The sequence below is a fragment of the Mercenaria mercenaria genome, chromosome 16 (genome assembly GCF_021730395.1).
Source record: "Mercenaria mercenaria strain notata chromosome 16, MADL_Memer_1, whole genome shotgun sequence".
Classification (NCBI taxonomy): domain Eukaryota; kingdom Metazoa; phylum Mollusca; class Bivalvia; order Venerida; family Veneridae; genus Mercenaria; species Mercenaria mercenaria.
In genome coordinates, this window is record NC_069376.1 from 50,751,561 (window position 1) to 50,778,059 (window position 26,499).

The window sequence follows — 26,499 nt, forward strand, 5'->3', positions numbered from 1 at the left end:
CCACCTATTTTTCATCTGACTACGCCCCCTATTTTCAGAGTTATGGCCCCTGAAATAGTCAAAATTGCACATTTTCACCTTGTGACACGCCTAGCTTAAAAAGTATTTGATATAGATTCATGAAACCTTGCATGAGTCTTAATCATGATATGAACTTGGGCACCTCCTATTTTTTGTTTGGGTCCGCCCCCTATTTTCAGAGTTATGGCCCCTGAAATAGTCAAAAATGAAGATTTTCACCTTGTGACATGCCTAGCTCAAAAGTATTTGATATAGATTCATGAAACCTTGCAGGAGTCTTAATCATGATATGAACTTGCGCACCTTCTATTTTTCATTTGGGTCTGTCCCCTATTTTTAGCTTACCTGTCACGAAGTGACAAGGTGAGCTTTTGTGATCGCGTGGCGTCCGTCGTCCGTCCGTCCGTCCGTAAACTTTTGCTTGTGACCACTCTAGAGGTCACATTTTTCATGGGATCTTTATGAAAGTTGGTCAGAATGTTATCTTGATGATATCTAGGTCAAGTTCGAAACTGGGTCAGGTGCGGTCATAAACTAGGTCAGTAGATCTGAAAATAGAAAAACCTTGTGACCTCTCTAGAGGCCATATTTTTCATGAGATCTTCATGAAAATTGGTCAGAATGTTCACCTTGATGATATCTAGGTCAAGTTCGAAACTGGGTCACATGGGGTCAAAAACTAGGTCAGTAGGTCTAAAAATAGAAAAACCTTGTGACCTCTCTAGAGGCCATATTTTTCATGAGATCTTCATTAATATTGGTCAGAATGTTCACCTTGATGATACCTAGGTCAAGTTCGAAACTGGGTCACGTAGGGTCAAAAACTAGGCCACTAGGTCTAAAAATAGAAAAACCTTGTGACCTCTCTAGAGACCATATTTTTCATGAGATCTTCATGAATATTGGTCAGAATGTTCACCTTGATGATACCTAGGTCAAGTTCGAAACTGGCTCACGTGGGGTCAAAAACTAGGTCAGTAGGTCTAAAAATAGAAAAACCTTGTGACCTCTCTAGAGGCCATATTTCTCAATGGATCTTCATGAAAAATGGTCAGAATGTTCACCTTGATGATATCTAGGTCAAGTTTGAAACTGGGTCACGTACGGTCAAAAACTAGGTCAGTAGGTCTGAAAAAAGAAAAGCTTTGTGACCTCTCTAGAGGCCATATTTTTCATGGGATCTTTATGAAAATTGGTCAGAATGTTCATCTTGATGATATCTAGGTCAAGTTCGAAACTGGGTCACGTGCGGTCAATAACTAGGTCAGTAGATCTAAAAATAGAAAAACCTTGTGACCTCTCTAGAGGCCATATTTTTAATGAGATCTTCATGAAAATTGGTCAGAATGTTGACCTTGATGATATCTAGGTCAAGTTCGAAACTGGGTTACGTGCGGTCAAAAACTAGGTCAGTAGGTCTAAAAATAGAAAAATCTTGTGATGTCTCTAGAGGTCATATTTTTCAATGGATCTTCATGAAAATTGGTCAGAATTTTTTATCTTGATGATATCTAGGTCACATGTGCTCAAAAACTAGGTCACTATGTCAAATAATAGAAATAACTAGGTCATACTCAGTTAAACACTGGGTCATGTGATAGGTGAGCGATTCAGGACCATCATGGTCCTCTTGTTAGAGTTATGGCCCCTGAAATAGTCAAAAATGTACATTTTCACCTTGTGACACACCTAGCTCAAAAAGTATTTAATATAAATGGTTGAAAACTTGCATAAGTCCTTATCATGATATAAATTTGCACACCTCTATTGTTTTGGCAGGCTCCACCCCCTATTTTTAAGGTTATGGCCCCTGAAATAGTAAAAAATTCACTTTTTCACCTAATTATGTGCCTAGCTCAAAAAGTATTAGATGTAAATTCAGGAAACCTTGCTGGAGTCTTTAACGTGATGTGACCTTGCACACTTGGCATTCTTCTTGAGAATCTTAGCTCTTATTACAGAGTTATGGCCCTTGAAATAGTTTGTGATGCTTATAGCTCAAAAAGGCCTAGAATAATGAATTCTTTTCGTAAAATGTTTGTTGAGGCTATACCCCATTATGACTGCAAACATTTGAATTATTGCCCCTTATTTGTGACAAATGTACCAGTGGGGTGGGCAGGGGTGGGGACACCCTGTGTCCTACAGACACATTCTAGTTTAAGAATGATGGTAGTCCAGGCAGGTGGTGTTGGCTTATCAGGTACCTATCCTGCCAGTTTACTAGTAAAGTAATAAACAGTAAAAAATGCTAAAGAAATTAGTTAAAATAAGAAATAGCAAGATTCATGACATTGATGCACTTACCTCGTGATGTAAGCACTTCTATTTTTAGAAATAACAGACAGTTGCAGACAAAGTTGTCTCTGGTCACAGTTGCTAGACACATAACCAAATATTTTACTCATAGGCCTATATATGTATATATGAGACCTATGAGTAAAATATTTGGTTATGTGTCTAGCACCTGTGTCTCTGGTCAGTCAATCTTAGTTTACTAAATTTGTGCGCTGATGAAAAGAAAAACCTAAATGCTTTAATTTTGCAAGGTTTTTAGAAGGATTCACAATCAAATAATTATTATCCTGGAAATATTGTTTCATTTTTACACCAGATGTTTACATTTACGCAGCCACCATCCGAAATTTAAAGTACCTTTTGAATTTAATCAGCAGTAGGTGAAAAAACATTAAAAGATATTCATTGTTATTTAGATTTATATTGTAGGGATAACGCATGTTTTTTCGTGCTATATTATTTGTAGAATCCTAAGGGATTGGTTGGTGCCTGAGCCAACATATCCTGAGCATAAAACATGTAAAAACTGAATTAACTGAATGAATTATCCCTTGGTGTCATTTAATTTCCATGAAGCGCTTGGGAATCTCTGTTTTGTTTTTTCCCTTTGAAGCTATTTCCTTTTGAATTATCTGTTTTGGGGCCATAATGTGTTTACACTTTGCCATGGAGCACGCATATATAAAAATGTGTTTTAACAGCATGTGAGTGCAAGAATCTCTCTGTTAACACAAGTCATATTTTCTCTCCAGTTAAGACACCTCTGAAAAGTGACAAGAACAGCAGTTTTGTGCTAGAATGGTTACCGTAGTAAATATATATAAGAAACACATATTTTTTATCTGTGTCAGGTTCTTAATTTTAATTTAAATGTGTCTTTTAAAAAATGAAAGTTTGTTAACATAAATTTTGTGTAAGAAATTCTGTATTGGATGGAAAAATGACATTTCCTCCAAAACCACTGAATGGATTTTGATGAAGCTTGGCCAGGATGTTCCTGGGGGTGGAGGAGGGCGGGAGGCCTCTACCAAAGTTATTTAAACGGTTCTGCTTGGTTGCACATAGGTTCTGCCAGAGCTAAAAATAGAAAAATCTTCAAACAACATCTCCTAAACCAATGGTCCAATTTTGAAATGATTTCACACAACAAATGGTACAAGACTGTCACCCTCTACCAAGATTGTTCAAACTATACTGATTCTTCAAATGAATCACAAATCAGTTCTATTAATGAACACAAGTTTTATAGGGTATTAAAGTCATGTCCTAGATTTTGACACGTAACAAAATTTTCAGGTTTTTTGTGCAAAAGTGACCACAGATTTATGCATTCAAATTTTTCTGCTACATGTATTTGGTTTAATTAGACACTCTGGGGAATCACATGATCAAAATAATCTCTAAACTAAAATAAATTTATGAATAAAAAGGAATAATACTGAAACAACTTTTGCTGTAAATCTAAACTAATTAGCCTATCATATGACAACAGAGATATGTTTCCTAAAACTACATAGATTTCAATCACAATCACTTTCTGATTATCTGGAACACTTCAAGAAACAGAAACTTCTTATTTTCCTTAGTGTTTGTAATTACAGGATATAGATCATTATTGTCTGAACTACATAATACTTTGACAACTTTCATTAAGTCATATGTTAGGCTATGTTTAAATTTCATATCTTATATTGGTAGTAAATTTATTCATGTTCTTCAAAATATAACTTCTGTTTTGAGATTATTTTGATCATGTGATTCCCCAGTGTTAGATATGACTTATTTATCTATTACAAAGGAAGATTTCCCTAGTATTTTCTTCAAAGAGATAACATAGCCATTCAATAAAAAAATGAAAATGAAATTTTTAATAGCTCCATTCAGAATATTTAACTTTCACTTTGGAAAATAGTGTATAATTTCCAATCTGCACACTTTCCTGTCTTAAAAGAGATAAAGTACACTGTATTTCATATATCCTCTATGCAACACAATAAGCTAGATTTAAAAAGCAAATTTTTGCTAGCATTTCAAATTATTATTTTTTTGTGGTCACATTTTTTTTGGAAATCATGAATCAGGTGTTTGCATCATCGTACAAAAAAGTACGCCCATACTTTTGGCGGAAACCACCCAGAAAAATAAGGCGGTTTCCATCTTATGTTGCTATTAAGCGTAATATCAGCCTTAGGGAGACCTTAGGGAGAATATGGCTCGAAATATGCAAATTTTTTCCTGTTAGTAAGGCGGAAACCGCCTAAATTGGCGTAAAAATGTTTAAGCAGGAAAAAATTCCGTCTAAGGATATTCTCTGCTTAGGCGGAAAAAAATACCCAGAAAAGCTTAACCGGAATAAAATCCACCTTATGTAAAACATGAAAAAGTACCCTTAGTATTTATCTTGAGCATGAAGCTTTTCACATTTCACTAGATTCATTTTGCTTTGCCAAATACAATTCATTAATAAGACTGTGAGCTTCGATTTTACAAATATATCAGCTGTGGCTTAATGATAGAATTATTGAAGAAAATGCACAACGATACAGACATTTCTTGAAAGATTTAAAAAGAATTAAACCTCCACTAAATAAGCATGGACATGTCATGAACTACTGATTATTATACTGAAATTATTTAAATTCTAACTTACCACAAATATATAATGTACTCCTTAGTCTAGTCTACCTAACTAACAACATCCCATGTATAAATGCCTACAGAAAGTGCTTTCTCTCTAAACAGAAGTGACAACATCTGGATGTTACAGTAAACTCACTGGACCCTTACAGTGATCCTATTTCAAATTAAATGATATACAATTACCACCTTCCGAAATTCTGCCTTATCTCAGTAAAGCCATTTTTTCTAAGTTCAAAATTTCCCCTTATTTTATCTGAGAATTCCGCCTAGTGAGAATGCACCTTTTTTTTGAAAAGCATTAACCAGAATTTAAGAAAAATTCCGCCTTCCTGTTAGGCGTAATTTTTAGAATAATCCGTGTCCGCCTATAGTCAGCCTTTGAATATCAATTTTAGCAGGATTACGCCCTTAATACGCTTTAATTCTGAGCGGATTCCGCCATAGTTTTTCGTACGGGTGATTTCATGCATGCTTATTTATTTACAGTTCTGTCAAGAGATGTAGAAAAAACTCAAACAGCATTATAGAACCATGGGGACCAATGACACTGTGATAGCCTTGACCTCCGAGTCAGGGCATGATGTTGCCATGACAACCAATTTCTCAGATGTGACATTATCAAATGTGACGTCATCAACACTTCATTCATTTCACATCAACACAACAGACGTATATTGGAATGAGACAGTGACGAACACTGGCCAATCTGTTGTGAATGGGTTTGGTGGTTTGGGTTCCTCGGTGACTGTTGCCGTAGCGCTTAGTTCTGTTGCTTTTGTTTTTGTTATTGGTAAGTTGCTTTTTTCATTCACAGAACTAGATGTAATTTCAATATGTGTTTCCAAGTTAAGACATCACTAATAGTAATTCCAAGATATTTAGCATTTCCTGTAGTTTTTAGTTCTTGATTAAGTAATTTATATGGAAAGATGATATTTTTTCTCTTTTTTTTTTCTGAGATTTCTATTACTTCGCATTTATCAGGATTGAATTCCATAGACCAATTACGTTCCCATTCTTCTAATTTTGTCAAATCCTCTTGAACTTTGTTAGAGTCTATTAACGAGTCTATGTTGAGGTATATGATAGTGTCATCAGCAAATAAGCGTATTCCACCTTTAACAGAGTCAGGAAGGTCATTGATAAAACATAGGAAGAGACAAGGACCCAACACTGAACCTTGAGGAACCCCTGATAGAACTAGTAAAGAGTCAGATTGAGAACGGTTACTAAGGAAAGATTGAGAATCCAGGATAGGGAGATTCTGTAGACAAAAAGTTTCACGATTTTATAGAGAAGGAGTTGATGATCGATCTTGTCAAAAGCTTTCGAGAAATCCATTACAATGAGACCTGTTTGTTTCCAGATTGGAGATTGTCAAAAGTTTCTTGTGTAAAGGATAATAGTTGAGCCTCACAGCTATATTTGGAACGGAAGCTATATTGGAAAGGTGCAAGAAGATTGTTGACTATTTTGGTTCTCTCAAGGTTGTTTTTTGTGTGTTTTATGTATCAAGTGCAAAATATTTCAGCTCTTACCCTTGTGGCTCTGAAAAAGATTTTTGCTATGTGAGTATATCGTGTTTTTTCAATTCTTTTGAGAAGATTTTAAAAGGTTTTCCTGTAAGACTTTGCAAGCTCATTAGCACAAGCAGGGGCAATTTTGACATCAGGGGACATGATTTGCTCAATTTTTAGGGAGGCATTCACTGGGCCATGCTACATACAAAATATATATAGTCTGGGCCTAAAGGAAAATAAAAATAATTTTTATAGGATTTAATATATTACTCTATGTGAAACTTAAAGCCCCAAGGCAGATCCCCGGAGTCCATGATTTTGAACAATTTTGAAAGAGATGTACTTGCCAATGCTTCTTGCAAAATACCTAAGCTCTGGGTCTTGTGATACTTGAGAAGAGTTTTAAGGTTTTACAATATAAAATGGAACAAGTACTGAGTTCAGTCAAAGAGCCTGACTCAATCTGATAGACAAGACAAAAGTTGATCACAAAACCTCACCTTGTCACACATTGACACGAGCTAAAAAAAATTCAAGTATAGTGTATGAGGGTCATTCAATATATAATGGTAACTATTAAATCTCATTTAATTTGACTTAGTTTTACCTATCAATTTTGTTCAGTAATGTAAATTGACTTTTCACCATTTTCACACTGTTACGTACGGCGTTCTGTTTGGACAATCGTGACTTTTTATTTAATACTAAACCGTGATGCACGATGGTACAATGATACACTTGATACATATAAAACACTAAAAAATCAATCCTGAGAGTACCAAAAGGGTCATTTCGCAATAGGTATTACAGTATTTTCTCTGGTTATTCTGGCTAGTCAGGGTAGCTAGAACCAATGGACATCTCGGAAATTCTGGCTGTTCTGGCTAGCCAAAGTAGCCAGAGCAATTGACATCCTGGTTACTCGGCTACTCTGGCCAGCCAGAGTAACTAGATTTCTGGCTACTCTGGCTAAACTCTGGCTGAACTCTGGCTACTCTGGCCAGCCATAGTGACCAGAGTTCTGGCTACTCTAAATAGTCACTTGTAAATAGTTATTAACTTGAAATTCAGTTTTAAACATAGTATTTAGATAGAAATGACATATGAGTCACGCCATGAGAACGCCAACATAGTAGGTTTGAGACCAGAATGGATTCAGACCAGCCTGCGCATCCATGCAGGCTGGTCAGGATTCTTAAGCTGTTCGCTAACAATTTCTCCAAGTCCAATACGCTTTAACAGGGAACAGCATAGATCCTGCCCAGACTGCGCGGATTTGCAGGCTGGTCTGGATCCATGTTGGTCGCAAAGCCACTATGTTTGTTTTCTAATGGCACGGCTCAATTATTAGATTTCATAATCAAATTCAGCTAAGACTGAAAAACTTTTGTGAACATGGAACCTGGTTACTCTGGCTTAATCTGGCTGACCAGAATAGCAAAAACGTTAAAATCCTAGAAACTGGCTACTCTGGCCAGCCAAATTAACCAGAGCAAATAAAATCCTGGTGACTCGGGCTGTTCCGGATACTCTGGCTGACCAGAGTAGTCAGAACATGTTAAAATCCTAGAAACTCTTGCTACTGTGGCTAAACTCTGGCTACTGTGGCTGAACTCTGGCTACTCTGGCCAGCCAGAGTAACAAGAGTTCTGGCTACTCTAAATAGCCACTTGAAAATAGTAATTAACTTGAAATTCAGTTTAAACATGCTATTTAGATAGAAATCACATATTAAGTTTCATAAGCAAACCCAGCTAAGACAGAAAATGTTTTGTGAACCAGGTTACTCTGGCTACTCTTAAAATCCTAGAAACTCTGGCTACTCTGGCCAGCCAGACTAACAGAGCAAATAAAATCCAGGTGACTCAGGCTATTCTGGACACTATTGCTGACCAGAGTAGCCAGAACATTTTAACATCCTAGAAACTCTGGCTTTTCTTGCTGAACTCTGGCTACTCTGTCTGATTTCTGGCTACTCTGGCCAGCCAGAGTAACCAGTTATGACTTCTCTGGCTGAACTCTGGCTACTCTGGCCAGCCAGAGTAAACAGAGTAATGACTTCTCTGGCTGAACTCTGGCTACTCTGGCTAATTTCACGCACATTATTTTATGTTCATAACGGTTTTGATTCCATACCTCATGTTTTTATTTCGATGTAAATGAGATGTGGAACCAAAATTTTTAGTCCTGTTCGGCGCCATATAACCTATACTGTGTTGGTGCGCCGTAAAACCCAAGTAAATAAATAAATAAATGTTAATGACGGAAAAAGTGGCAGCCACATTTTAAACCAAGGCCTTAAAGTAACCTGTGACAGTTTATATGGTAACCTATTTTACCTTCTTTATTTTGTTTTCAGTGATTGTATCAGTATGTTTCGTAAGAAAGAAGTACAGGGAGAAGAAATCTCGTGCATGGGTTGACAATCTCACTCTGAGTTACATAGCAGACAGTAACATTGATCTCACAAAGGTAACGGCTTCATATGTCTGCTTTGTTAATGAAAGCTTAGGTCTGTGTATGCCTGTGTATTTAAAGTACGTTTACGGTTGTCCTCAGTTATCCATACAGGGTACTCCTCTAGAAAAATGGTGCATCATTTTAGCTTCTTGGAGGATAGTGCAAGATACTGAAGAACTGAAGAATAAAAGCACCCAAATGGAACCTTAACTAATGTTATTAATCCCCCGCCGTGGCGGAGGGATTATAGGATTGGTCTGCATCCGTCCTTGATCACCTCATCAAGACGATGTGCAGAACCCATGAGTCAGCCTTGTCGTTTCAAGGTCAAGGTCACAACTCAAGGTCAAAGGTTTGAGCCTGCCATTTTGTGTCCGCTCTATATCTCCTTAACCCCTTGAAGGAATTTTATAAAACTTGGGTCAAATGATCACCTCATCAAGACGATGTGCAGAACTCATGAGTCAGCTATGCCAGCTCAAGGTCAAGGTCACAGCTCAGGGTCAAAGGTTTGAGCCTTCCATTTTGTGTCCGCTTTATATCTCTTAAACCCCTTGAAGGAATTTTATAAAACTTGGGTCAAACGATCACCTCATCAAGGCGATGTGCAGAACTTATGAGCCAGCCATGTCGGCTCAAGGTCAAGGTCACAACTGAAGGTCAAAGGTTTGAGCCTTCCATTTCGTGTCTGCTCTATATCTCCTAAACCCCTTGAAGGAATTTCATAAAACTTGGGTCAAATGATAACCTCATCAGAACGATGTGCAGAAATTATGAGTCAACCATGCCAGCTCAAGGTCAAGGTCACAACTAAGGGTAGAAGGTTTGAGCCTTCCATTTGGTGTCCACTCTGTATCTCTTAAACCCCTTGAAGGATTTTCATCAAACTTGGGTCAAATGATCACCTCATCAAGAACTCATGAGTCAGCCATGTCAACTCAAGGTCAAGGTCACAACTGAAGGTCAAAGGTTTCAGCTCTGTATCTCCTAAACCCCTTGAAGGATTTTCATGAAACTTGGGTCAAATGATCAAGACGTTGTGCAAAATTCATGAGTCAGCCATGTCAGTTCAAGGTCAAGGTCACAGCTAAAATCAAAGGTTTACCCTTTCACTATCCATAGCAGTGGAGGGGGATTTAGCTGTCTTTCAGACTGCCTTGTTTTTAGCTCAGGGTAAGGTATTGTGATCGCTCACCGTCCGGCGTCCGTCCGTCCATCCGTTGTACGTCCGTCTGTCGTCCGTCCACACTTTCCTTTAAACAACATCTCCTCCTAAACCAACAGGCCAATTTTGATGAAACTTCACAGGGATGTTCCTTGGATGGTCTGCTTTAAAAATTGTTCAAAGAATTGAATTCCATGCAGAACCCTGGTTGCCATGGCAACAGAAAGGAAAAACTTTAAAAATCTTCTTCTCAAAAACCAGGAGCCCTAGAGCTTAGATATTTGGTGTGAAGCATTGCCTAGTGGACCTCTACCAAATTTGTTCAAATCATGACCCCAGGGTCAAAATTGACCCCGCCCCAGGGGTCACTTGATTTTACATAGAAAAATCTTAAAAAATCTTCTTCTCGAAAACCAGAAGCCCTAGACCTTAGATATTTGACATGTAACATTGCCTAGTGGACCTCTACTAAAGTTGTTCAAATCATGACCCCGGGGTTAAAATTGACCCCGCCCCAGGGGTCACTTGATTTTACATAGGAAAATCTTCAAATTTTTTCTAAAAATAAACCAGAAGGCCTGGAGCTTAGATATTTCACATGTAGCATTGCCTAGTGGACCTCTACAAAATTTGTTCAAATCATGACCCCCAGGGTCAAAATTGACCCCGCCCCAGGGGTCACTTGATTTTACATAGAAAAATCTTAAAAAATCTTCTTCTCAAAAAGCAGAAGCCCTAGAGCTTAGGTATTTAACATGTAGCATTGCCTAGTGGATTTCTACTAAAGTTGTTCAAATCATGACCCCGGGGTCAAAATTGACCCCGCCCTGGGGGTCACTTGATTTTACATATGAAAGTCTTCAAAAATTTTCTTAAAATAAACCTGGAGGCCTAGAGCTTAGATATTTCATGTTAGCATTGCCTAGTGGACCTCTACAACATTTGTTCAAATCATGACCCCCAGGGTCAAAATTGACCCCGCCCCAGGGGTCACTTGATTTTACATAGGAAAATCTTCAAAAATTTTCTAAAAATAAACCAAAAGGCCTAGATCCTAGATATTTCACATGTAGCATTGCCTAATAGACTCTACAAAATTTCTTCAAATCATGACCCCCGGGGTCATATTGACCCCGTCCCATGGGGTTACTTGATTGTACATAGAAAAATCTTCAAAATTTTCTAAAAATAAACCAGAAGGCCTAGAGCTTAGATATTTGACATGTAGCATTGCCTAGTGGACCTCTAAAAAATGTGTTCAAATCTTGACCCCCCCACCCCCACCCCCCCGGGTCAAATTTACCCAGCCCCAGGGATTACTTGATTGTACATAGGGAAATCTTCATAAATTTGCTTAAAATAAACCTGAAGGCCTAGATCTTAGATATTCGATATGTAACATTGCCTATTAGACTTCTACAAACTTTGTTCAAATCATGACCCCCGGGGTGAAATTGGCCCCGCCCCAGGGGTTACTTGATTGTACATCGGAAAAAATTCCAAAAAAATTCTAAAAATCATCAGTTTGACATTTGAAACATGTAGCTCATATTACTCTGGTGAGTGATCCAGGGTCATCATGACCCTCTTGTTTACTTAAGTTAGATAGTGGGATAAAATAACTGGCTTAAGAGTCTGTCGTCTTACTACTGGACCACAGGGTTTATATTGATTTCACAGCTTTAATGGAGGAAGGTTACTCTAAGTGCCCCTTAAGATATTTTTTCTAGTACGAGTGCCACACAAGTCAATGTTGGGCGGTTAAAACCGCCCCTGGTTTTAACCAGCGGTTTTAACCGGTTAAAACCGCCCCGGTCAATACTCCCTGAAGTGGTCAATACCGGTCAATACTGGTCGATTGGTCAATACTAGTCAATTAACTGTTAAAATATTTTGCAATGTTTATGAACAATTAAGATTTATTTAATAACGACTGTCTAAGAGCATTTGGGGCTTGATTTGGTGAATGCAGGCATTATTTATTTAGTTAAAGCAACCTAATCAGTACTCCTAAATTAGTAAGAAGTGGTCAGTAGGTCAATACGGTTGAATTTTTTAGTCACTGAACATTTTCTGTAAGATTAAATTACAAAGATATATTATATTTCTACAAATTGTCACAATAAGTGGGAAAAACTGTAATTTAACTGAAAGTATTTCATAAACTGTAGCAGTAAGTGTTTGTTTCTCAGGTGATAAATTGAATGATTTTTACTGGTATAAATAATTTAATGAAAAATTGCTGTGAACACCAGTCCTGGACCCTTTCATGGAGGTGGTTTGTGTTTTGAAAGCAGTTGTCATTGCCTAATTGACACATGTTTACAATACACAGTAGGTATGTTGCTGGCTGTTTATTATTGTCACTAATTAGCTGTCATGATCAATAATCCCACTGTATTATTCTCAATGTTTGAACATGTTAACTTTGTTTTAAAAATAAGTAATGCCATTACAATATTCAATTGACCAGTATTGACCACTACATGTACTGATCAGGAATACTGCACAGGACCAAATTTGAATGACAGTACTGTCCATTTCACTGAGTGTAATTTTAGTAATAAAATCTTTAATTAATTTGAAATCAAGGCTAACTGTAAGAAGACAAAAGCATTGAATAAACTAGTTACTGACCAGTCTACATGTAAGTATTGTCCAAAATGGAGCCTGACCAGGACACATTGCCAAGGACCAAAATTGAATCGACCAGTATTGACCACTATACTTTTTGAATGAACAAAACTTTATCTTATTCAAACTGCTTTAATATTTTTATATTACTATTACAGCCTGTGCAAATCTGTGAATGTACAATGTATAAAAGTGTTGAATAAACCAATATTGACCAATCAAGAATAACCCTAGTATTGAATCGACCAGTATTGACCGGTATTGACCAGTATTGACCGGTTTTAACCAGTATTGACCGCCGGCCCGGTCAATACTCATATTGACCGGCTTTTTGCCAACATTGACACAAGTTGTTGGATGACTTCTTCACATGAAAAGTTAAGGTGTGCTGAGGCACAGCGGGAAGTTAATGTTTCATTTAGACATGACTGTACTACGGCTGCATAAAATGAAGCCATCCATCTGACTCGAGAAGGGTCAGTGTTTCTACCAAAGAGCCCTTCTGTGCCTGAATCAGTACTGAGGGGCACCTTGGGTTTCGCTCCACCAGCAAAGCTGGCAAGTCTCTGTATGACATGAACTTTGTGCATATAATTATGTACATGTAGATTGGAAAAAATGTGAGTGGCATTAACATGAAAAAATTATAAACAAAAACTGTGCATAGCTTAAGGAAAAAAATGAACAACAAAGAGTAATAATAGCTATAAAAAGTCAGTTTATGTACTATATATATAATGTTAAATTTGTTTACAGGATAACTATGATGAGATGATTTCGCTAGACAACGACAATTTTCTCAACAGCCTCGTGGATTCACAATCATTTTCTGTGTATTCTTCATCAAGCAACAACAACAACAACAACACACGACAATACACATATTCCTACTTCTGATGGCATGGCAACAGGCAGCAGGATTATTGTGTAAAATTGCTTGAAAAGTATGATGTACAGTGAGAATATAATTTGTAACAGGGTTGAATAACAATGTTGTGTACATCAATCAGAAATTGATGAAAGAATAGGCTGCTGGCAGCTAGTGTAATGTTTGTTTTCCCATCACGATAGTGTAATAATTACTATTATGTTCAAATTATTGTTAAGTTTACCAAACACAATTGTTTTGTTAGGCTGAACAAGATAGAGAAAGATTCAAGCTCGAAATGGGAAGAAATTACAAAAATGTGTCATATCTTTTATTGTATAAAATTTGTGCTTCTACTTTTATGTCTTCCAAATTGGCTGTTAAAGACCTTTCTTTTTTAAAGGCAGTTGAAAGGTATTTTTTTGAAAGATAATTAGTCCAACTGTAAAATCTTTAAGAAATGACTGTATAACTGAAATATTTCAATAAAAAGAGTTAACCTTTGCCTGCTGCCGGCATTGATTCTGCCGTTGCGACCAGCGCAGACTAAGATCAGCCTGCACATCCATGCAGGCTGATCATGGTCTGCACTGTTCGCTATTCAGTCAGTAAATTTTTAGAGAGCACCCCTTCGAATAATAAATGGTATTGCCCAAATTGAATGATGGACCAGTCCATTTTAGAAATTTAGCAGGCTAAGGTTAATATGGTACTTGAGACTATATCAGTTTTCAGAGAATCTCCTTTGTTTGAGAGTTCACATAATTTCTAGAGAAATTACCATCTAAGCTTGTATTTATGGTTAGAATGGGGCTGGAGATGGGACAGCTTTGTCTAGATGTTTTTAGCTCACCTGTCACAAAGTGACAAGGTGAGCTTTTGTGATCATGCGGTGTCCGTCGTCCGTCGTCCGTGCGTCAGTCCGTAAACTTTTGCTTGCGACCACTCTAGAGGTCACATTTTTCATGGGATCTTTATGAAAGTTGGTCAGAATGTTCACCTTGATGATATCTAGGTCAAGTTCGAAACTGGGTCACGTGCCATCAAAAACTAGGTCAGTAGGTCTAAAAATAGAAAAACCTTGTGACCTCTCTAGAGGCCGAATATTTCATAAGATCTTCATGAAAATTGGTCAGAACGTTCACCTTGATGATATCTAGGTCAAGTTCAAAACTGGGTCACGTGCCTTCAAAAACTAGGTCAGTAGGTCAAATAATAGAAAAACCTTGTGACCTCTCTAAAGGCCATATTTTTCATGGGATCTGTATGAAAGTTGGTCTGAATGTTCATCTTGATGATATCTAGGTCAAGTTCGAAACTGGGTCACGTGCGGTCAAAAACTAGGTCAGTAGGTCTAAAAATAGAAAAACCTTGTGACCTCTCTAGAGGCCATATATTTCATGAGATCTTCATGAAAATTTGTCAGAATGTTCACCTTGATGATATCTAGGTCAAGTTCGAAAGTGGATCACGTGCCTTCAAAAACTAGGTCAGTAGGTCAAATAATAGAAAAACGTTGTGACCTCTCTAGAGGCCATATATTTCATTAGATCTTCATGAAAATTTGTCAGAATGTTCACCTTGATGATATCTAGATCAAGTTCGAAAGTGGGTCACGTGTCTTCAAAAACTAGGTCAGTAGGTCAAATAATAGAAAAACCTTGTGACCTCTCTAAAGGCCATATTTTTCATGGGATCTGTATGAAAGTTGGTCTGAATGTTCATCTTGATGATATCTAGGTCAAGTTCGAAAGTGGGTCACGTGCCTTCAAAAACTAGGTCAGTAGGTCAAATAATAGAAAAACCTTGTGACCTCTCTAAAGGCCATATTTTTCATGGGATCTGTATGAAAGTTGGTCTGAATGTTCACCTTGATGATGTCTAGGTCAAGTTCGAAACAGGGTCATGTGCGGTCAAAAACTAGGTCAGTAGGTCTAAAAATAGAAAAACCTTGAGACCTCTCTAGAGGCCATTCTTGTGAATGGATCTCCATAAAAATTGGTCAGAATTTTCATCTTGATGATATCTAGGTCAAGTTCGAAAGTGGGTCACGTGTATCAAAAAGTAGGTCAGTAGGTCAAATCATGAAAAAATGTTGTGACCTCTCTAGAGGCCATATTTTTCATGGGATCTGTATGAAAATTGGTCTGAGTGTTTATCTTGATGATATATAGGTCAAGTTTGAAACTGGATCAACTGCGATCAAAAACTAGGTCAGTAGGTCTTGAAATAGAAAAACCTTGTGACCTCTCTAGAGGCCATATTTTTAATGAGATCTTCATGAAAATTAGTGAGAATGTTTACCTTGATGATATCTAGGTAAAGTTCAGAACAGGGTCACATACCTTTGAAAACTAGGTCAATAGGTCAAATAATAGAAAAAGCCTTGTGACCTCTCTAGAGACCATATTTTTCAATGGATCTTCATGAAAATTGGTCAGAATTTTTATCTTGATAATATCTAGGTCAAGTTCAAAACTGGGTCACATGAGCTTAAGAACTAGATCACTATGTCAAATAATAGAAAAAACGATGTCATACTCAAAACTGGGTCATGTGGGAAGAGGTGAGCGATTCAGGACCATCATGGTCCTCTTGTTTGTATTTCTTGTTCTTTATTTTTTGTTATAGGAGAAAATACTCCTTTGTCAAGTTTGAGGTGCAATTTGTTTCAGCATTTTATTAATTTGTACTTACCTATCTTAGTGAGATGTTTATAGATAAGATGTCTTTGTGTTATGAAGAGCTGATATTTTGATATACAGTTGAATTTGACTCAGTGACCACCCATAATAAGCAGCCAGGTGCCTCAAGCAACGTGTTAGCTAACTTCCTAAATTGCTTGTTCAGATTTCAATTTGTGTTAAGCATCAAAAGTACTGCCTTTAAGCAGTCAGACTGAGTCACTTTCTTTGTTGTGTTCATTTTTGTAAAATCTTTTTTTTTTTTCCAAGTGTTTGTCAATGAGCTTTTAAATGCTTTACATTATGTGTGAAATGTAGAAATAATGTTAAAACCTAGGCTGTTCTTCATTAATATTTATGTCAGAAAAATAGCCTTGGGAATGTTTTCATTATGCTGTACTTCGTTTCAAAGTTTGCAAATTTGGCTGAATTTTATTTAGATATTGACAGTAGGATTATATTTTGAAATGTGAAAAAAGAATCCGAATTACTGGCAAACATGCTTAAACACATTTATATGACATTCAGTATCAGTTGTAGGTTTATAATGTGTTTACCTTTTCAGGTAGGCCAGATTTACTCTCACATGAGGTAAATGATTGGAGCTAGGATTGAATTTTCTTGTTTAAACCTGGTGTCCACTTTTTTAACCAGGTGCCTGTCAGTTTAACCAGATGTATGCCAGTTCGAACCAGGTGCATGCAGATGCCTACAGTAATACCCAGAGGAACATTTTGAGCTATTCTACACTATAAAAAACCTGAAAAGTCGTACAGAAGCTGAATTTGTCAATTTGTCAAAACTATGCATACGCACAAAGTCTTCAAAATTACTGATAGACATTTTGAATTCAAAACTAAATTTCTGGTATAAATGTTGATGACAACAGCCACTAGGTTATTTTACTTGTTCAGTTGAATCTCGAGAAAAAAGCCTTGGTTCAAAATTATGAGTTCAAAGTCAGTTTGAAGTCCAATCTTAGAATACAGCCAGGTCATTGGTTGATTTCAAAATGGTGCACAGAATCAACCAATCAGAGGCCAGAGATCAAAGACTGGTCTCCAAACTTGGTTTTATAAGTTTTGAACTTGGTGTATATATTTAATACCCTAGTCATATCAATTTATTTATTCTAGAGATTAATGTTATACATTTGTGCATATTTCTGTTGGGTATATTTGTTAAGATGTGTTTTCTATACATTCAAAGGTGGCATATAGATTGGTGCTGAAATGCTTAGCATTTCTGTTTTATTATATTGAAATGACTTTTGTTTCTCTTATGTTAATGTGAAAACAGTGGGTCCTTGAATAATTTATTGTCTGTTGTTTTTTTTTTAATTAAATGATGCAGGGTGTACCAATAAAGAAGATAACTGTAACACACAAAACTTGCCAGCTTTAACTAGAAACAAAAATATAGAAAGAAGTCTTCAAAATAATGTTTGTTTTAAGGTAGTTTTCTATGTTTGGATATTTTTTTTCTACAAAGCAGATTATTCTTAAACCTTCAGTTTTCAAAACTTAAGAATATACTAAGGAAATTCTGCCAATACAAAAGGGTAGGATTTTATGCTTGATTTTGTAAAGGAAATTGGATCTGTATCTCAAGCAGGTTTTCATATTCATGGGAATTCATGAAAAAATCACAATTTTGATGTCATTTTTGCAAGTTTAAAGTTTTTGACATTGTAGATTTTAATGAAAATCAACTTATTCCCATTGGTAAAGTAAAATGTCTAAGTCTGTGTGCTTATTTTTGAGTTATTTTCCTATGACTGAAAATGTATGCAAAGTTCAAGCAGATTTGATGGCACCAAATTATTTCACTTATCAATTTTGTCACCATTTTTATCTTTGGAAAGAAATTCATGTCGCTATTTTCATAATTGTTTTCATATGTAGGATTACATTTTTCAGTATGACAAGTCCAGGCTCTGTTCTATAATATCGAGACAAATGACTTAACATTGTGATTCCCAGTTCATCCAACATGCAGAACTATCTTAAAACCTAATTGCTTCGTGCTATAAGGCTGCCTTTAACTTCAATTTTATTTTTACATCTTAAGCATATATTTGAAATATATGATTATAAAGAGAGATTTTTTCTAGATGTGTTCATGTATATTTAAGAAATAATTTAAAACAAAACCGTGTTTTAACACCATTTTTCAAATGGGTGGTTATATGTCGGGTGTAATAATTGCACAAGGGCACAGTCAGAGTGTATAAATAGTGTTCGAACAAGTTTTTGCTGTAAATTATTTACATTCTAATATGTCTTTTATTATAAAATTTAGATCAAATATGATGAAACTCCAAATGGTAGGTCATCATGCTCCTTTGTTTCTACGCGCCTGGACCAGAAATAGTAATACGTCTTGCAGAATAGTTCCATTAGGGCGCAAATGGTAGTGAATTGTTCTGCCCAGCTAATAACAAACTCCGGCTGTGTGTAAATTAATTTAGACAGTGTTATGCTATGTGACATTTTATTTTAAACATGTTTTCAAGTAAAATATTTGATCAAATTTTGAAAGCGCTATTTCTTGATGCGTACATGGCGCTAAATGTCGACGTGACGTCAGCATAATATTGTTGTGATGATTAAAGCATTGTAAGTCACATTAGAATGTTACATATTGTTTACCTTTTTTTATTTTGAGATAAAGAATAACTATCATGTAACACATATCAGAATAGTATTTTGCTTAACACACAAACTGCACACTGCTTTGCACAGTTACTTTGCACATTTGTCAATATATTTGCGTGCCATTTTCATTATTTACATGCATTTTTACAATACCAGCCCCAAGAACAAGAATGAATTTGTATTATTCTTAAATGAGATATTTGAGCAACGTTTTGGAACAGTATTGTTTGGATTTTTCACGATTTGAAAATGACACGAAAGTGGTAAAGTCAAGTGTAATTAAAACAGATTTATTTCCTGTAATTAACTTGAAAAAATCTCATATTGGTTTGTTGTTATAGGCACTTGAATGCCAAATATATTTAAGGAAGAAAATTGCTATTACATAGTATACAAAGATCTTTTGTGTGAATATTTGTTTTTGCATTAAAGGGGCACTACTCCCAGTTAACATAGAATTTGAAACAAATTAAAATAGCAACAATATATGGTATATTAAATAAAAAAACAATATAAATCACTTTATTTAAATTGATATTAATTTTTCAATTATGATATAATTTACAGCTATATTCATTTTTTTTACATCACATTTCTTTCGGCGGACTGTCACTTTAGTTTTTCTACATATTTTATGAACTACGCAAGAGTTTTTGTAGATACTTAATACCTCAAAGAATCACTTTAGTTTTACTTTTATTTACAATAACTACCTATTTAAGCACTTTTTAAGTTTAAAAAAAAAATGACTTAATCTGTAGGTGTGCCCCTTTAATGTTGTTGTTGACCATTGGACGGCTACAGTGAAGGTGCTGTGGATGTTGTTATATGAAATGAATGAAATACCTCAGGAATATACATGTTGTTTTATGAGTTAATACGGAATACTGGAAAATCATTTCATTTCGTTGGCATAAAGTTTTATGGTTTAGACCAAAATGGTCATTTCTTTGGGCTGTATAAAATTTGCAGATTTAACCTTATAAGGATGAAAATTTAATGAATGATCCTTTAGTTATTCATTTGGATTTAATTTCATGGATTTGCAGAAGTACCGAGTCGGTGAAATTTAGTACCCCATGAAATTTAATGACTTCCCAGTATACTGTAGTTGAAAAAAACTAGTATTTTTTGTATGTGACTTATGATTGGTATAAGGAAATGACGAACCTTGATTGTTTAGATTTTTTTGTTGAATTTTGAACAGACAAGTTGGAAATAGAGATCAATTCTTTGTCACATGTTTTACAAACTATACTCATCGGAGAAACCAGTTATGAATTTATTGATAGTCTAATTTTTTTAGCTCACCTGTCACAAAGTGACAAGGTGAGCTTTTGTGATCGCGTGGCGTCCGTCGTCCGTCGTCCGTGCGTCAGTGCGTGCGTGCGTGCGTGCGTAAACTTTTGCTTGTGACCACTCTAGAGGTCACATTTTTCACGGGATCTTTATGAAAGTTGGTCAGAATGTTCATCTTGATGATATCTAGGTCAAGTTCGAAACTGGGTCACGTGCGATCAAAAACTAGGTCAGTAGATCTAAAAATAGAAAAACCTTGTGACCTCTCTAGAGGCCATATTTCTTAATGGATCTTCATGAAAATTGGTCAGAACGTTCACCTTGATGATATCTAGGTCAAGTTCGAAACTGGATCACGTGGGGTCAAAAACTAGGTCAGTAGATCTAAAAATAGAAAAACCTTGTGACCTCTCTAGGGGCCATATTTTTCATAAGATCTTGATGAAAATTGGTCAGAATGTTCAACTTGATGATATCTAGGTCAAGTTCGAAACTTGGTCACGTGGGGTCAAAAACTAGGTCAGTAGGTCTAAAAATAGAAAAACCTTGTGACCTCTCTAGAGGCCATATTTCTCAATGGATCTTCATGAAAATTGGTCAGAATGTTCACCTTGATGATATCTAGGTCAAGTTTGAAACTGGGTGACGTGGGGTCAAAAACTAGGTCAGTAGATCTAAAAATAGAAAAACATTGTGACCTCTCTAGAGGCCATATTTTTCATGAGATCTTCATGAAAATTGGTCAGAATGTTTACCTTGATGATATCTAGGTCAGTTTCGAAACTGGGTCACGTGGGGTCAAAAACTAGGTCAGTAGGTCTAAAAATAGAAAAACCTTGTGACCTCTCTAGAGGCCATATTTCTCAATGGATCTTCATGAAAATTGGTCAGAATGTTCACCTTGATGATATCTAGGTCAAGTTTGAAACTGGGTCACGTGGGGTCAAAAACTAGGTCAGTAGATCTAAAAATAGAAAAACTTTGTGACCTCTCTAGAGGCCATATTTTTCAAATGATCTTTATGAAAATTGGTCAGAATGTTCACCTTGATGATACCTAGGTCAGGTTCGAAACTTGGTCACGTGCGGTCAATAACAAGGTCAGTAGATTTAAAAATAGAAAAACCTTGTGACCTCTCTAGAGGCCATATTTTTCAAGAGATCTTGATGAAGATTGGTCAGAATGTTCATCTTGATGATATCTAGGTCAAATTCAAAACTGGGTCACGTGCGGTCAAAAACTAGGTCAGTAGGTCTAAAAATAGAAAATTCTTGTGATGTCTCTAGAGGCCATATTTCTCACTGGATCTTCATGAAAGTTGGTGCGAATGTTCAGCTTGATGATATCTAGGTCAAGTTCATAACTGGGACATGTGCGGTCAAAAACTAGGTCAGTAGGTCGAAAAATACAAAAACCTTGTGACCTCTCTAGAGGCCATATTTTTCACGAGATCTTCATGAAAATTAGTGAGAATGTTCACATTGATGATATCTAGGTCAAGTTTAAAAGTGGGTCACGTGCCTTGAAAAACTAGGTCATTAGGTCAAATAATAGAAAAACCTTGTGACCTCTCTAGAGGTCAATTTATTTTTTCAATGGATCTTCATGAAAATTGGTCAGAATTTTTTATCTTGATGATATCTAGGTCACATATGCTCAAAAACTAGGTCACTTTGTCAAATAATAGAAATAACGACGTCATACTCGGTTCAACACTGGGTCATGTGGGGATAGGTGAGCGATTCAGGACCATCATGGTCCTCTTGTTTAAATATGTGTTTACTAACTTGTAATGAGTATTGTTACATGCTTACAGATTATTTTGTACCACTCCCTGATCCATGTAATGAACCATTTTGATGAGGGTGTATATAGCGGTATTGAAAAGACAATACAGAACTTTGTTCGCTCAAACTCGGATAAAATTCATGCACTACCCTTAGCTCGAACTCATCCTTACAGGTCCCAGCAAAACATCTTTATAATTGATATTTTTCAGTGTCTCGAACTGAAAATAACCGATAACTCGAACAAATTTGACTGGTCCCATAGAGTTTGAGTGACGAAGTTTGACTATAGTATTATAGATAATTGCAAAATCTGTTTAACATTCCAGATGTACACAGCAGAAGTTTATTTTACATTCCATGTTGTTATTATCTCAGTAATGACTGATGAAATGGTAGGGACATTCAGGGTATTAGAAAAGATAGTTATATTTCAAAGACATGTACAAATTCCTATCAGAAATGAATAATGTTCATTTTGCTACAGTGTTGTAATGAACGGGTGGGAATTGTTTGCTTTAAGAGAACATATTGCATAATTGTTATTCATAAACTTCACATTTCACAAAGCACTAGATTTTATTTTTTTGTTATTATTTTTAAGTATCTAAAGACACTGATTTCAATGGCCACTAGAGCATTTGATCAAAACGAGCAAATTTATGTATAACGTAAGAATTGTGTATGTAAAATGTAGATTTTATGATATAGTATTATAATGTTGATTATTTTCCCGGTTATATGACAGTGTAGGTGCTTATTAATTACATACACAGTTTGAGTGTTATGGATTTAAAATACCATCGGGAATATATTGTTTAGAATCTCATTTGTCTATCTGCACTTTTCTTCAAACACCATCTCTGAAACCGTTTGGTAGAAGTTGATGAAACTTGGCCTAGATGTTCCTTGTATGGTCCACCAAACTTGTTCAAAGAATGTCGTTCTATACAGAATTCTAGTCACCTTGGTAACCAGAAGGAAAAAACTTTAAGAATAATAATCTTCTACTCCAGAACTGCAAGGCCCAGAGCTTTATCATTTGATATGAAGCATTGTCTAGTAGGAGTCTACCATATTTTTTCAAATCATACCACCTGAGTTCAAAATTGTCCCAGCCCCAGGTTGCACATTTTTTTGCATAGACTTTTATAAATTAGCAAAATTTTAAAAATCATCTTCTCTACTGCTGTATGAACCAGTATTTGGCTTGTAGTATTGTGTAGTGGTCCTCTGCCTAGTTTGTTCAAATCATGACCTGTAGCTGTGCCATATTTCAAAACCATCAGTTCTGTGGAAATAAAATTATTTTTTGTTAAAATGGGATATGGATTCATTGATTTCCATTTATCAACATAATAGTCACTGGAAACTCTTCTTTTTTGTTAGGATTTAATTTCACGGAATGACGCAACCACACAATCTGAGAAAATTAATCCCCAAGGAATAGTAGTGATTTCACAGTATCCATTTTTGTTAGAGCTTTAGGTAATTGTGGATTCTTTCAGGTTAAGATAATTTTTCACATTTGTTTTGTCAAAAGTCATGGCAGCAGAATTACCTTAAGTTAGAAGTTAGAAGAGAAAACTTTGTTTTTTTTTATTTGACTACTGAAATGTTTATTTGTCTACTGAAAAAAACTAATGTTTGGGCTTTGCAGCCAGTATAGATCCAGATTAGCCTGAATATTTGTGCAGTCAGTTGGATACAGGTGTTGAATTGATAAACAAACAGAATAGATGTGGGGATGGCTATGCACTGATTTGGATCATTGCTGGTCACAAAGCCCTAATGTTGCTTTTAGCACAGCAGCGCTCATATATGCTAATCTAAGCTTTTCTGTATCAGTGGTTTAGTTATAAGGTTTGTACATATACATTTGGTGAATTAAATAAGATGAAAAATGTTAATAGTTTCTATACTGTATAATTTTGTGCTCAAGGTATAAGAAAAAAACATTCCAAGTTATCATTGTAATATAATTACTATTATATTATCTCCTTTGCCAGAAGGAAACATGATATTTATAAGGTAACTTTTGTACCTGGACCTGATTTAAGGTTTTCAAATTCTCTAAATAGCTTACATGATTTCAAGGTTATAAAGTTGAGTTTGGAGACCAGTCAGAGTGTACAAGCTTGTGATTGGTCAGTTCCAAGATGGTGTTTTCAGAAATAGCCAATCAAGTACTTGAATATTGAGAGAGGTCTCGAACTCAGTTATATAATGTTGGACTATGGTTACATGTTAGGGCTATGGTTACATGTTAGAAACCCACGTCATTTTAACGTTAGTTTTCACAACTTCATTATTTTTGCTAATTATAGATATTAAAAGTCTTCTTACAGAATAGTTTAAAATGATGCTTTGTTGCTTGTCTTATTCATAAACTGGTTTTGCCATTTACAATGTTCAAATGCACCTGGAGTGCTTATGTTATATTGAAACTTGTATTGCCGACTCAAAATAAAATTTATCTTATCTTATCTTACAATGTTTTAAAAGAACTTTAAATTTGTGATTATTATTATACAGTCAAGCATGCTCGAGAGACCACATCTATTAAGAGACTACTATTAATAGATAACATTTTCAGTTTCTTTCTGTGCTGTTAAAGAACAAACTATATTGTATTAAAACTATATTCAAACCACATTATGTCCTTAGGAGGCTGCTTGATGCAAGTTGCACTGGAGAAAATATATTTTTCTTCCCCATCATTATTGTTCTTGCACAAAAAGGAAGTTCTTGTAAATTAGTCAGTTTCCAGTTACTTTGTATATAAATGATATATGAAAGTACATAATTGTTTTTTTTTTCAATACAAGGATGCAGGGTCATCAGATACTGTTTGTATATATTGTAATGTTTAGTTTTATATTAGAAGTTTATATTGTTTTGTATCATCTCAAACCTTGTTCCTAGTTTTGTATTAAAAATACTACTAGTATTAGATAATTAGATTCTAATTTTAACTGATTAACAGTTGCTTTTCTTTTAAAAATGTTAATGGTTTTATTGTTCAAGTACCATATACCCTCAGTTAAATGTCCCCAGTCATTGCGTTTTGCATTTCATTTAGGGAAAAAATTCAATTGAATTTAGCCATAAATCTAACTTATAATAGATTGATTTTAACTATTCTTACCAGAATATTGTGAAAATTCACTAATGTGTGTATATAGATGGGGGAGAATGTGGGGGCCTTTATTTGTAGGTATATGGTGTATAATTTGTATTACATTAGCAATGCACAGGGGACCAAAATATGCTCTGGATTTTATTTGTAAGAAAATAGACAAATATTAGCTACTATTTTCACTGTAAATCTAGTTATCTCCCTTGATACCCAATGAAACTATTTATGGCATGTGTCTGTCTATTATTATCAAAATCGGCTCCTTTGGGTAATTTTTTTATCATTTATTAACTCAAATTGATAATTGTGGGCTTCGAAATATTGGATATACTTTTAATGTAAAAAAAATCAAACTTAGTATGACTTTATAAACCATCTTAAGTTTGTTATGAGAGATTGCATTAAGAAGTTGTTATAACAAACTAGATTTACAGTAGAATGAATATTGTTCAAAAGTGATGCACACTTTTTGTGCCATTTATAAGTATGTCTGGTAAGTTTATGATAAAAAGTTTATTTATGTCAAAAGATTTCTTTACATTATATTTCCTGTGTATATATATGTCAGAAACATCACATGTTAATTTTATCACACTGCAAATGTAATATATAGTTTAGGCAATACTAGTAGACAATGGTGAGTGTTGATTGCCTTTTCTTCTATAACTTGAAGTGAGGAAGTTTTTTTAGGTGAAAATTTAAACTACTGAAATTGTTGTACTTAAAAAGATTCATCATTTGTATTTTGAACTTAAACCTGAATCTACTTAGTATTTTGTAGTTAGAGTAAACCAAGACATTCCAGAGCACCCAAAACACCCCAAAAAACAACCACCACCATGTCACCCAGCGTCAAAATAATCACTTAATTTGATACTGAGCGGGTAACTATATAACATGATAACTCAAGGGGAACAACCCAAAAGCGCTTAACTGTAAATAAAGGTGTTGCAGTTATTTTCCTCTAAAGTAGTTGTCATTTGACAGACAAACAAACCTAAAAATGTACACTGGGAGGTCCCGGGGCAAAATAAAAAACCACTACCATTACGGTCTTAAGAATAAAGATGATGATGTTATGAAGAATCACAAAAACATTACAATAACAACATCAGTGATTGCTATTCAATGTTAATATGGTAACCTAAACTGTCTGAAGAATGAACTATGTATAATTCACTATGACAAAAAATAACGAGTTGTTAGTACTGCTGCTATTAATGTTTCCATGCAGGTATAATTGTCACTGCTTTTATGCTATGTGTGATGAGCACAATTAATAATTTCAATTGCCCGTAGACACTGGAGACAATCATAATTATCAACA

General features: G+C 35.4%; 1 long non-coding RNA gene across 1 annotated transcript in view; it reads left to right on the plus strand.

The window, feature by feature from the left end:
* The window catches only part of LOC123541159 (uncharacterized), a 40,003-nt gene extending 14,991 nt beyond the window's left edge, over positions 1-25,012 (plus strand). The window contains exons 2-4 of the long non-coding RNA XR_008367871.1: positions 5,446-5,749; positions 8,839-8,951; positions 13,495-25,012. This is a non-coding gene — a long non-coding RNA (uncharacterized LOC123541159). The remainder of the gene's footprint in view (positions 1-5,445; positions 5,750-8,838; positions 8,952-13,494) is intronic.
* Positions 25,013-26,499: the final 1,487 nt, after the last annotated feature.